The 12,793-nt window shown below is 44.3% G+C and overlaps 1 pseudogene; it reads right to left on the bottom strand.

Annotated features, from left to right (window-relative positions):
* Nucleotides 1-276: 276 nt before the first annotated feature.
* Nucleotides 277-10,441, bottom strand: LOC115784867 (NACHT, LRR and PYD domains-containing protein 3-like; annotated as a pseudogene).
* Between the last annotated feature and the right edge of the window lie 2,352 nt (nucleotides 10,442-12,793).

The raw sequence follows: 12,793 nt of genomic DNA, 5'->3' as shown, positions 1-12,793 counted from the left end.
TGAAAAAATTGGAATACATGAGTGTAAAAAGTCCATAAAACCACCTTTTCTGCTTGTATTCAGAAGTAATAACACCTGATTGATGCTGGACCTGAAAGAACTGTTCAGAGAACCTCTCAGCTTTAGTAACACAAACAAACCCTCTGCCCCACATTCACTTTTCTGTCTTTCATTAAAAAAAGTTTCAGCTTTTTTTTCTGATTCTTATATTTAAAACTAAAGGATGGACCACAGGCCAATAACACAGACTCCACTGATTCACCCCCCCCCCCCCCCCTACAGCTCGCACAGAGACACCGAGGACTGGATGTTAAACATCAGGTTAAACCCCAGCCTGGAGTCACAGCCGAAGCCGGCGTACAAAGGCTCAGTGAAGGTGGTGTTGAAGGTGTGGAGGTGGATCAGTGTGTTGCAGGAGACTCTGTAGAAGGACACGATGCCTGCAGGATAGTCTACATACACTGCTAATCTCTTAGAGAAGGAGGGTGAGGGTGAGGAAGAGAAGTACATCTCTTTCCCTTTGTTGTTATGGCAGACAGCGTAGCGGTCGAGAAAGCAGCTCAGACTCCAGGACTGATCGTTTCCTCCAAACCTGCTTCGAGGGCTGTTTCCTTTCCTCTTGATTCCTCTGTAACTCACGCATATGTCCACCAGTCCCCTCCACTCCACCTCCCAGTAACAGCGACCAGTCAGTTCATTTCTGCACAGAAGCTGAGGCCAGCAGTCGAATCTGTCTGGGTGATTCGGATACTCCTGACAGTCTGATGCTGTCACCTTCTTGTTGTTGTGGGACAGTTTGAGGGCTCTGCTTACTGTGTTTGGGTCTATCTGCAGTTCACAGGCATCTGACAGAGACACAACAAATCACATTACACATCTGAATGTGCACTCCTGACTCTTCATGTTGATCCTTCATACTGTGACAACTCAGGACATGTGAGCAGTGGCACATAGTGCACAGCAGATTTAGATGCTGCTGCTGTGTGTTACTGTCTGATGAAGAGCAGGAGCACTTACTATTAGTTTGTTTTGTTTTGCAATGAGTAGGCTAATCAGTATGCACGATGTTACTGTCGTCTTTTTCAGCACCTGCAATACTTTTAAAGAACTTGTTGAATTAAAGCTGAAAATCTGCACTTCACTCACATCTTGATTGGTTCATTTAAAATCCAGAGTGCTGCTGTACACATGCATATTAATAAAAAAGAGTTTCATTGTGAAAAAGAACCAGTGGACCCGACTGTGATTATAGTTACAGTGTAATTACTAAACCAAATGGCCCAGCTCTGCAGCCAGGCTGACAAAGACTCACAGCTGCTTTCACTTTAACTAGTAATGACTTCATGGATTCTTTACAAATAAAGTTTTAACATTAGAGAAAAAATTATGCATAACTAGGGATGTTCCTGATGACTAATTTAAAAATCAACTAAACAAGGAAAAACAATTAGACTAACTGACACGTCTAAAACTAAGAAACACTCAGATATCAAATTCAATTTTATGCCTGTTTAATGGACAACGTCAAACATTGTCTAAACAAAGGCATCTGAAACCAATAATCACATTCTTCATTAATGAATTGCACTTTAAATGCTCCTTAACTGTGCAGCACCACACATGATAAACACTAAAAACAACAAAGAAAAAAAATGATGTTAAATATATGAAAATGTGTTACTGCAATATGAGAAAATAACATCCAAAAGACAAAAAACTTGTGACTTAGAAGTGTGGCTCATTATGAATGATGATTGCTGCTCTACAAATCATGGCACACATCTCAACAATACAAACACATTTTGTGACAGGACGGCATCCTGAGCAGTGCAGCCCAGACCTCCCTGCTCCCCCGGCCTCCTCCTCCTCCAGCTTACCCCTGACTCAGACTTCAGTGCTGGGTCTTTGTAGAGCTACGATGTAACCTATGTTGTCGCTGGTGTTTATACCTGTGCAGGTGCGTTGCGTGTGTTAATTCCCTTCTGGCAGTGCCGGCCAACAGAAAGGGGTCCTGCTCTCCGCTGTGGTCAGTTTTTAAGGTTTGTCCCTCTAGTTTTGCATCTTTGTGCAAACTTGGGTGAAGTAGCCAGAAATGCAGGGAGTTTCTCTGGAGGTGCGCTTCAGGTTACGTTATAAAACTTGAAAATTAACTAACGATATTAAAATTAATTAAAATATCAGGCCAAGATTAACAGAGTTATGGCATTTTTCTATTGGCTATTGGAGTAGTACATCCACTGCTGACTAGTGACAATACTGATGCTTAGTTGTGTTGAAAACGTTTATGCATGTGTGTATTACTTTTAGAACTCAAGAAGCTGTCTGAGTAAAATGTTCTATGATTGGTCCATGTAATTTCTAGCAATCATTTAATGGTTTTACTCTGTGGTGCAGTTGAGGATGCTATAAGTTAAATTACACACTGATACAATATTAATGCTCTGGCCCCTGGAAGACATTTGACTATGGTCGCCGGTGTCTCTAGCTTCACGTTTCTCAAAACAGTCGCCAATAAACAGAGTTTGTTCCTCGGCGGGTGTGTCGCCGAGTGGAAAAAACGGTTAGAGACGTGAACAGGTTGGTGGTGTACCCGGGGCTTCTGCTTAGGACTACGCTTCCTCCTCACCGTCACCCAGCCGGCCTGTTTTCCCTGCTGCTCGGGATCTGCTGGGGGCCTGGCTAGATACAGGATTTTCCAGGGTGCGGAGCCGAGTCTCTAAATCAGAAAGCCTGGCCTCCAGAGCTACAAACAGACTACATTTATTACAAGTACTGTTACTGCTAAAGGAGGCCGAGGAGTAACTAAACATGTGACACCCAGAGCAGGAAAGTACAGGAGGGTTTATAATTAGAGATTTATAATTAATCAGCTACACAAAACACCACTGTGCTCTGTAACAGGAAAAGGAAGTGATGTGATACTGCAGTGAGAGCAAACAGCAAGCTTCAGATCAAGAGCTCTGATACACTGTATGCATGGGTGGATGCATGGATTGATGCATGGATGGGTGGATGCATGGGTGGATGCATGGATGAGTGGATACATGGATGGGTGGATGCATGGGTTGATGCATGGATGGGTGGATGCATGGATGGGTGGATGCATGGATGGGTATCGGATGCATGCATGGGTGGATGCATGCATGGGTGGATGCATGGATGGGTGGATGCATGGGTTGATGCATGGATGGGTGGATGCATGGATGGGTGGATGCATGGATGGGTATCGGATGCATGCATGGGTGGATGCATGCATGGGTGGATGCATGGATGGGTGGATGCATGGGTTGATGCATGGATGGGTGGATGCATGGATGAGTGGATGCATGGATGAGTGGATACATGGATGGGTGGATGCATGGGTTGATGCATGGATGGGTGGATGCATGGATGAGTGGATGCATGGATGAGTGGATACATGGATGGGTGGATGCATGGATGGGTGGATGCATGGATGGGTGGATGCATGGATGAGTGGATACATGGATGGGTGGATACATGGATGGGTGGATACATGCATGGGTGGATACATGGATGGGTGGATACATGGATGGGTGGATGCATGGATGGGTGGATGCATGGGTTGATGCATGGATGGGTGGATGCATGGATGGGTGGATGCATGGATGGGTGGATGCATGGATGTGTGGATACATGGATGGGTGGATACATGAATGGGTGGATGCATGCATGGGTGGATACATGGATGGGTGGATACATGGATGGGTGGATGCATGAATAAATATAATGGAACTGAACTGAACTGAATGTGCTGCAAAGTTTAGTGAACACAGTTTGACTGTTTCTCTGTGACGTGTCAGAATGTTCCAGACTTACACTTCTTTACGCCGGGTTTCATCCTCTGCTCTCCACCATGGTCCAGTCTGCAGGATAAAGCAGCCGTTTACTGGTGCACTTACGAACTGCTTCACACATGAACCATTTGAAATGATTAGACATGGGAATGAGAGTAACTCACAAAATAATGCTATCACAATATGTATGTGCTAGGCAATCGTTACAATATACATGTAACTGAAGAAAATTTACCCTGAATTGCTCTGTATGTGTGTGTGTGTGTGTGTGTGTGTGTGTGTGTGTGTGTGTGTCTGTATGTGTGTGTGTGTGTATTGTTTGTCAGATTCACTGATTTGAGCATTTATCATGCTTGCTGATAACTGATGAGAAAAGATCAAATCTGAGTATCATCTCATTCTTTAATTTCACCTGTTTGAAGTAGATCGCTCTTTCTGCAGGCAGAGCTGAAGCTGACCCTCAGGTATGTGAAAAACTATGTTGCTGACGACATCCAGGTGTATATGCCCATCAAACTGAACAGCAGAGATCCATGGGAACCCCTGCTGAACTGTCTAAGTGACATCAAGTCCTGGATGAGAAACAATTTCCTAAATCTTAATGAAAGCAAAACCGAGGTCATATGCTTTGGTAAATTTGACCCCTCAAGCTACTCCTCTGGCACTCCGAGTCATTTGGCTCCTCACTGTCGTGATGCTGTGAAAAATCTGGGTGTCATTTTAGATAGTAGTTTTAAAATGGAGAAGCAAGTAAGTGCTGTTACCAAAATCAGTTTTTACCAACTCAGAGTCATTGCCAAGGTAAAACCTTATCTCCCACAGCAGGACCTGGAAAAAGTTATTCATGCTTTTATTACTTCCCGCCTGGACTACTGTAATTCTCTGTACTTTGGCATAGATCAATCATCTGTGCGCCACCTGCAGGTAGTCCAGAATGCGGCAGCTCGTCTCTTAACCGGTTTAAAAAAGCATGAACACATTACCCCAGTCCTGTCATCCCTTCACTGGCTCCCTGTCCGTTTTAGAATCGATTTTAAGATTTTATTGCTTACTTTTAAAGCCTTAAACGGACTGGCACCTTTGTATCTGTCTGAGCTGCTTCACTGTCACACCCCTGTAAGAGCTCTGAGGTCATCGAACCAGCTGCTCTTACAGAGGCCTAAACCAGACTAAAACAGAGAGGTGATCGAGCTTTTGCAGCAGCAGCACCAAAGCTATGGAACGATCTACCTCTCCATATCCGCACAGCTCAGACGATACACACATTTAAATCTCTATTAAAAACACATTTCTTTTCCTTGGCATTTGGCTGCAGTGCTACCTCCTTTTAGATGATTGTTTTATGGTATTTTATGGTACTTGTTTAAACGTTTTAATTTTTAATTTTCTTATGTTATTTATTGTTCTTAATGTTTTTATTTATTTATTTTTATTTTATTATTTTATTTATTTATTTATATATTTTTATTTTTATTTAGTATAGTCCTTGGGGTTACAGATCTTGTACAGCACTTTGGTCAACGTCGTTGTTTTAAATGTGCTTTATAAATAAACTTGACTTGACTTGACTATGTGAAGATTACATCCCAGCAGGTGTGTCACACTATACCTGAGAGTATCCAGTCTCCAGTGTGGATCAGCCAACCCAACAGAGAGCAGAGCCTCTCCTGCCTCACCTAGATGGTTGTAGCTCAGGTCCAGCTCTCTCAGATGTGAGGGGTTGGAGGTCAGAGCTGAGGCCAGAGAAGCACAGCCTTCTTCAGTGACCATGCAGCCTGACAACCTACATGATCATCATGAATTAACGTCAACATTCAAACTGAAGGGAAAAAAAATCATTATTGAAAAAGAAGACCGTGCCATATTTTATTTATCTTTACTGATAATGACTCTGGCGACCTGTCCAGGTGTACGCTGCCTCTCAGGGTACACCTGCAGCCCCCCCACGATCCTGAAAAGGATAAGCAGAAGAAAATAATGGATGGACTGACCTGAGAATCTCCAGCCTACAGCACGAACTCTCCAATCCAGCGCACAGCAGCTTCACTCCTGAATCCTGAAGGTCGTTGTTGCTCATATCCAGCTCTCTCACTCTGGAGGACTGAGAGCTGAGAACTGCAGACAGAGCTTCACAGCTTCTCCATGACAGTTTACAGCCACTCAGCCTATAACGAAGGAGACGAACCTTAAACACGTAATTCCTGCATTGCTGCCATAACTCCCCCTGTTGCCTTTTAAATTAGTCTGACTGGGAGGAACCAGATGTGCATCTTTAAAAACTGAATACACTGCTGTGGGTACACAAACCAACTCCTGTAAATTACTGAGAAACATTCACTAGTTCTTCTTAGAAAGTAGAATATTTTAATGTTTATGTACTTTTATTAACACATTTGCCTCATGTCAAAAATTCAATTCAATTCAACTTTATTTATATATAAGGTAAAGACCCTACAGTAATACAGAGAAAACCCAACAGTCCAAACGACCCCCTATGAGCAGCACTTGGTGACAGTGGAAAGGAAAAACTCCCTTTAACAGGAAGAAACCTCCAGCAGATCTGGAAGGTTGCTATGGGAAGACCATCATCTACAAATACGTTTATACTCTAAAGAAATGTGAAATTATTTTTACTTTAAATAACAGCCGTAAAACCTGGAAGAGGAAAATGGTTTCTTCCAGAAACAGCTGTACCACAATAGTGGCAATTCTTGCACTTTAAGATAAGATAGTGTTTATTTGTCACATGCACAGTTATACACAGTACAATGCACAGTGGGTGAGCTGCTGCAATCATTTTATGACACTATGTAACAGAATACTCAGTGATCCTTCAGCTAGCTATGAAAACGACATGCTCTGGATTCACAGGTAGGACCTCATACAGAGGTGAAAAAGTCTGCAGCTCAGTAACTTCACTAACTCAGCATTTCAAAGAGAAAACCTCTTTAGTTATCATACTTAAATACTGACTGGGTCCAGTAGTGTGTTGTATGTCCTACTGTGATTAAAATGTAAACTGTACTCTGTATGGTGAGCCAGTCAGTGTGTAAGGAGTAACAGTCTCTGGATTTGTGGATGGAGCGCTTCTCTGTGGACTTACAGAAGTTTTGTAGAAGTTCTGACCACTGGCAGCAGCCTCAGCAGAGCCTCCTCTGAAGGAGAGTATTTCTGCAGGTCAAACACATCCAGATTTTCTCCTGATGACAGTAAGATGAAGACCAGATCTGACCACTGAGTGGGAGGCAGTTCACCTGTGGAGATACTTCCTGAACTCAGGTATCGTTGGATCTCCTCCACCAGACAACGATCATTCAGTTCATTGAGACAGTGGAACAGAAAGATGCATCTTTCTGGAGAGGGATTCTTCCTGATCCTCTTCTTGATGTACCGGATTGCTTTCTGTTTGGTATGTGAGCCACTTCCTGTTTGTGTCAGCAGGTCTTGTAGGAGAGTCTGATTGGTCTGCAGTGACAGACCAAGGACAAAGCGGGCAAACAAATTCAGGTGTCCATTTGGACTCTTTAATGCCATCTTCACTGCAGTTCTTTGGACACTTAGAGCTGTAGAAGATGTAGAAGATTTGCTGAAACACATGAGCACACTCTGCATGGTCACTCGGGGGACATGCATCACATTTCTGTTATAGCTAAGCAGTGATATGCTCACATAGATGGCAGCTAGAAACTCTTGAATGCACTGGTGACTGAAGATGAAGACCTTTTTCTGGTCTTGGCCCTTCCTCTGGCCACAAACCTGCTTGAAGATCAGTGTGAACAGCCCCGAATACGTTGACGCGTCTTTGATATTGACGCCGCTGCTGCTCAGGTCCTCCTCAGTGAAGACTGTGTTTCCTCTCAGCAGCTGTTGAAAAGCTAGCTTAGCCAGAGACTTGATGAACTGAACGCACTTTTCTGGAACATACTTCTGCTTTGTGTGGTTAATCTGAACCACCAGGAAGTGAACATACATCTCAGTCAGGGTCTTGGGCAGCTCTCCTCCCTTCCTGGTTTTCAGCACATCCTCCAGAACTGTAGCAGTGATCCAGCAGAAGACTGGGATGTGGCACATGATGTGGAGGCTTTGGGATGCGTTGATGTGGGAGATGATCCTGCTGGCCTGCTCCTCATCTTGGATTCTCTTCCTGAAGTACTCCTCCTTCTGTGGGTCAGTGAACCCTCTGACCTCTGTCACCCTGCCAACATACTGAGGAGGGATCTGATTGGCTGCTGCAGGTCGTGTGGTTATCCAGAGGTGAGCAGAGGGAAGCAGGTTCCCTCTGATGAGGTTTGTCAACAGCACTTCTATTCTGGTTGGTGCTGCCACATCAACAGGTGTCTCTGTTTTTCCTGTAAAGTCCAGCTGAAGGAGACTTTGATCCAGTCCTTCAAACACAAAAAGAAGTCTGATTTCATTTTTGTCTCTTGAGTTGTGCAGACTGGTGAAAACATCATTTAGAGTGTCTTCTTTGATACCGCTGGCTGAAAAAGCTGGGATACACGTATGAATGAGCTCTGCCAAGCTAAATCTTTCTCCTCTCCATAAATACAGCTGCCGACAGTCAAAGGGGAAAATCAGATGGAAGTCTTGATTGGTTCTTTTTTCAGCCCACTCCAATAAAAACCTCTTAACAAGAGATGATTTGCCAGTTCCTGCAATCCCGCTGGTCAGCACGGTCTTCACAGGGTCCTTTCTGGAAAGCTGTTGGAAGATGTCGCTGAGTTTGACCACCCTCTGTGACGCGGTCTCAGACATCCTGGCCTCATGCTGTGACTTGGATTGTATGTCACATCTCTCTGTGATAAACAGCTCTGGGCTTATGTCACACAAAGGTTCCTCATTCTGGTTCTCGAGTCCCGCCTCCTTAGCACACCTGAAGATGTTCTGGAGGTCAGACTGCAGTGTGACCTGGTACGATGTGTCCGATTGTGGAGGCTGAGCTGCTGGCGCACATCTCAGATCTGTAAACAAAGACGTACCCATGAAACGTCATGAAGCACCAACATTTTTAATTGTATAATTCCCTTTGATAAATGTTGAACTCTGATAGAACTTTGTCTGAGTTTTAGTATTGTTTCCATACAGTGTAAGAGTTAGCAGAAGGGAAGCCCCAAATACATGAGCCACAGTTAAAGCCCAGTAAAAACCAGATAATTCAGGCGGTCAGTGAGAGACTACCACTCTGAGTCGGGAAGAAGCCAAAAAGCCCACTGGAGTCAGGCCTGTAGACCCTGAAATCTGTGTGTGGATCGTGTTTAGTGTTAGTGTGCAAGTAGTTGTAAATAGCATTGTAGATAGAGAAACCATTACCACTGTAAATACTGAGCACTGCAGCAGGTTGTAGGAGTGAGAAGCCTTTGTGTTGTTAGACCAGCTCTCTCCTGTTTTTGATTGGCTTCGATTAGAGACCAGTAGAACCCTGTCTTTGTTGTTCTGGCATTTCTCTCCTTTGAAGACAACAAACTGCTGCTTTGCATCTTCAGATTTTCGGTGTTGCTGGCTTTTCTTGGGAGTGGTTGGAGTTGTTGGAGTGGGGAGTTGTTGTGCCCTGGCTCCTCCTATGCCGGGGACATATCAGTTCAATACCTCCAGGAGGTGTCGTAGGCGTTGGAGCAGTGGAGGATGGAGGTCCTGACACTTTGGTCTTTGGCTATTAAAACCGGGGGACTTCCCATGGTGGAGTGAGCATTTCTTTTCACTTTCTAAACTCTAGCTCTTTCCCCTATAGTGTGTCTTTTGTCCCATCTCTCTTCTTTCCCCTCATCCTAACCTATCACAGCAGGTTCAAATCAATTAAACTTTATATAGCACAAACTCACAATAACAGCCTATAATAATGTCCGACCCTGAGCCTGGTTCTTTTAGAGGTTTCTTCCTGTTTGAAGGGAGTTTTTCCTTCCCACAGTCACTGAGTGTTTGCTCATAGGGGTCATCTGATTGTTTCAAGGTTTTCCTCTAATATTGTGGGTCTCCACCTTCCATTAAAAAGCACCTTACAAGGACTGTTGTTGTGAGTTGGTGCTGTATGAATATAATTGCATTGAGATTGAATTGTTTTCCCTGCACCTTCAGGCCAGGGAACAGGTCCTGACTGCCTTTTGTGCTCATGAGCCAAGCATCAGTTCAGTGTACCTAGTCTTCTTGGAACCACTGGGTGGGGTGCTGGAGGGTGCTCAATTTATGCACGCCTACTGGGAGACATCAACAACTAAGTGGGCAGCAATAGTCAGAACTTGAGTGGTGTTGTGTTACTGTTTCTGTGCCAACCACAGTTTGTCCATAACGAACACCGCGTTCAAATATAAGCATGCCCGTAAGTGCACGTGGCACCAGGACACCCGAGGTCACAGGTCGATTCTTTTAATGGTATCATCAGATCTGCAGCCGTATGTTCTGGACACTCGGGTGAAGAGAGTTGGGATTATGGTGTTGGGGTTAATATGTTATTCATATTATTCTCTTGTTAGTGCATCATGTTGCTTTGCTGTGTTTCTGTGACTCACCTTCAGCTCCTGAGTCCATGCTTGACAAACTCTCCATCAGATCATTCCTCTTCATCTTCTTCAAATGTTCCAGCTATCTCCCAGCTCCTCCAGCGTTCCCGGCAGCTCTGTTGGTGTCATCATCCTCTGTCCTCACTGGAATCATGTTTTGGAACCATTAGAGATCCAACTCCACTGCATCTGTACCTATGAACATGGGGATCAATAAGAATCAATAAGAAATCCATGAGGCATGAAGGAGACCCGATCCACTGCAGACAGGTTTCACCATATGAGTGTAGTTTTTTACAGGGTTGCTTTTTTTTAATAGTCAGTGATCCTTCCAAACCACACAGGTGAGTCTCACCTGTCAGTTTCACAGGAGACATGAACAGTTTCACCTCTGTTCGCGTCCTTCACAGGTTTATCAGTCCAGGAGCAACCTGATTAACGTCATATCACATCCACATCTCAGCTGTGGAACAGTAACATCACATCTTCAGCTGCATCAACTTGAGTTCTTTGAAGAAGTGCAGAAAGGAAACCGTCGGTTTTATGTTTTCAATTTAAATTGAAGATACAATCAAAAAGTCTGTTTCACTTTCACAGAGTTGCTAACTGAGAGAGAGGTGAGCTGGAAGCAGCTGCGTGGCAGCCACAACAGGAGCTGGTTCTCCAAATACTGAGGAAAGGATCTTCATGCTTCCTTTGTTACCTCCTTCAGCAGATCGTTCAGGAAAATGAGCAACATAACACATAAATGTTCATGAACAGTCAGTTAAACCCACATGTGGAGTCTGAACATCACAGCACTGACAGAAAATCAGGTTCTTGTGAAGAAAGTGATTTCATAAACTGTGCAAAGTGTGTTTAAGATTCTTCAAGAAGTCTAAAGATTAATGCATGCACAGAATAGCTCATTGATATTTGTACCAAAGGGTTACAGAGTAACAGTTCCTGCATCCAGAGGCCAGAATCAGCACTGTTGGTTTATGATTAACGTAAAATGATAATAATGCTAAAAGAGGATTTTTGAGGATGAGACATAATTCTTTCATGATGCTTTATTTAATGTGTGCAGCAATGACAAACTGAAGGCGATGCTGATGTTACACTCGGGGTTTAACAGCCTGAGGTGGTTCTGCTGAGGAAGTTTAATCTCTGGTTGAAGCTGCTGAGAGCAGGAAGTGCTGGTCTGACCGGGGCTGTGAAGGTTTGTGAGTCTCTCTGTTAACCGATGTGGTTCCTCACCATCAGTGTCATCAGAGCTTGAACCACTGTGATGTGCTGGTCTGCTGAGGCAGCGGTCTCTGAGGTGGACCTGGCTTTCTTTAAAGTCGGTGATTATTACAGTCCAGGTGCTGCTCCTATGTTTTAACCTGGGTCTCATCTTTCTATGGCTCCACTTTTTCACTTTTGTCTTTGGGATGTGCTGCCGGGGAAAACTGCTGATTTACCTGCTGTGCTCCCAGCTGAGGTTTTCGAGCTGATGCACCTTTTCTGACACCACACATGCACATGAAGGCCTCAGTGCTGCTCCTGAATGTGCAGACAGTCCCTAACCCTAACCCTCACTGCTTTGGCCTTGTGGGCCTCTTCTTGTTGTTGAGTAGAAAAGCGCTCTATAAGAAGCAGTTCATTCACCATTTGTGCATCATAAACAGGAAAGCAGTTACTCTGGATCATCTCTCCAGGAGGATATTAGCATGCTTCTGCAGCCGCTGGGTGATCTACTAATCTACATGCAAAGATGCAGCCAGTTCATTTGAATAATGACAGCACTGTGCTGAGAGCAGCTCCAACACCTGATGTTTGTTTGAATCCTGTATTTAACCAGGTAAAAAGTCTCATTGAGATTAAGGTGCCGTTTACACGAAGCCGTTTTCACTGGAAACGGTGTCGTTTTGATGCGTTTCAGCCTTTCGTTTACACGATGGCGTTTCAGAAACGATCCGCGTTTACACGAGGACATGTGAAACGATGAAAACGATGTAGTTCCCATGCCAGGCCACAAGTTGGCGTTGGTTTTCTCTTTGCAAAGTTTGTTTACGCAAGACGCGCATGCGTGGAGTGACACAGTAGGTAGTGCGGCAAATTGTTCATTACTTACAAAACGGCCAATGTGAGAGGTTTTGTGTGGACCGATGATGAGGTTGGATCGCTGCTGCACACAACGCTGAATTACAAAACGGTAAAAACACAGGAAAAGCATAAGAAGCACTCGTGAATCCGCGAGTACTGTTTATCAGTTTGCGCGTGCGCGAAAAACTGGCCGTCGCAACCATAGTGCGCATGTGCGAGTCGAGCGTTTTCAAATCACCCCGGTTTCAAGTGTTTACACGAAAACGCAAGCCGGTGCGTTTCTGAAACGCTCCACTCTGGACCCCGTTTCTGAAACACATCGTTTTCACTCTGTTGTCGTGTAAACAGAAGGACGAAACGCATCAAAACGACACCGTTTCAAAATGAAAACGGTCTCGTGTAAACGGCACCTAA

Source organism: Archocentrus centrarchus, chromosome 8 (assembly GCF_007364275.1).
Source record: "Archocentrus centrarchus isolate MPI-CPG fArcCen1 chromosome 8, fArcCen1, whole genome shotgun sequence".
In the NCBI taxonomy this organism is placed as follows: Eukaryota; Metazoa; Chordata; class Actinopteri; order Cichliformes; family Cichlidae; genus Archocentrus; species Archocentrus centrarchus.
This window is presented reverse-complemented; position numbering and strand designations above follow the sequence as displayed.